Source organism: Macrotis lagotis, chromosome 3 (genome assembly GCF_037893015.1).
Source record: "Macrotis lagotis isolate mMagLag1 chromosome 3, bilby.v1.9.chrom.fasta, whole genome shotgun sequence".
In the NCBI taxonomy this organism is placed as follows: domain Eukaryota; kingdom Metazoa; phylum Chordata; class Mammalia; order Peramelemorphia; family Peramelidae; genus Macrotis; species Macrotis lagotis.
The window spans coordinates 85495787-85497167 of NC_133660.1; the positions used below are offsets into that span (position 1 = coordinate 85495787).

The following is a 1381-nucleotide window of genomic DNA, read 5'->3' on the forward strand; positions in this document are numbered from 1 at the left end:
TCCAAGATCACACAGGTAGGTAATTATTAAAGTGTCTGACACCAGATTGAACTCAGGTCCTTCAGACTCCAGGGCTGGTGCTCTATCCACTGTGCTACCTAGCTGCCCCATTTGTTTTCTTTTAACTGACATGTTGGATAGATATTTTATTTTTATTTATTTTATTTTATTTTGGGGGTTGAAAATTTTTTATTTAACTAAATCTCTATTTCATGCATAAGCATGATGAATTTCCCTAGTTTATTGGACTTTGGCAAGTTAAAAAATAAAACAAAGAAAAAACACAAGCAGCCTTGTACAGAACAGTGAAACGCCAAGGATAAGGGTAGTCTACGGTTTTATTGTAGGATAAGATATATATATATATATATATATATATATATATATATATATATATATATATATTTTTAAAGGCCTCCCTTCCTTTGGCTACATCAACTATAACTTCAGGTCATTAAATACAGACAAATTTTTAAAATCACTTCTTTACTTCTCCAATATCTTCAATGCTGTCATCATCCACCTCTGGCCACTTCTCTGAATTACATCATTAATGTCATCTGTAAAGTCTCCCTGAATGATGATTTCATCCTCCCCTGTAACTGAGGCACCACAGGAGAATTTCTGAGCAAAACACTTTTGTGCTTCTTTAAGGTCAATCTCAAAAGTTGCAAGGCCACATAAGCTTGTTATGTATTTTTTCTTTGCTCTAGGAATTTTGACTATTGTAACCTTTTGTGGAACTGTCTTCTTTTTGTTGTTGTTGTTGTTTTATTTGACCCCTTCCATCGCTCTTTAGCTTTTTCTTTTCCTCCTCTTCTCCTGATGTTCCTTGGCCTTCTCCAATTCTAGGGTTTATTTAGGTGAGTTTTCTACACTGAGTTTTGCAAACTCATTTGGAATATTCATCTCTAACCACTGTCTACATTTAGCAACATCAGGCATATATTCACAGTACTCTGTTGGTAATGAACAGAGTCGTAGGCCCGGCAGTGGATAATCTATGTCTACGCTGCTGTTGCTCTTCAGGTCTCCTTTGCAGTTGGGGCACTGGACTCTGCAAAGTCTGTAGCCATCTCACAAATTCAAGAAGATGGTGCCCTGGGGTTTGTCATGAGAAGGGATCGTTTATTTTTAAGTAAAGTCAGAAGTCAGTAAATTCAGTTCTCAATAATATTTTGACTATTTTAACCACTGAATTACTAGTTCTTGTTTTCCCCAACACTAATTCATATGAAGCAACTATTCTCTGAACTCACTTTCTTCCCTTACTTCATTGAACTGATGGATCCAATATAGAGGAGTGTGATATAATGGGACAGGTGCTAGACTTGGAGGCAGAAAACAAAATGTGGATTCAAATTGTCATTATTAAATTAAA

General features: G+C 35.7%; 1 pseudogene; it reads right to left on the reverse strand.

Annotated features, from left to right (window-relative positions):
- Nucleotides 1-401: 401 nt before the first annotated feature.
- On the reverse strand, nucleotides 402-1079 carry LOC141516150 (density-regulated protein pseudogene; annotated as a pseudogene).
- Between the last annotated feature and the right edge of the window lie 302 nt (nucleotides 1080-1381).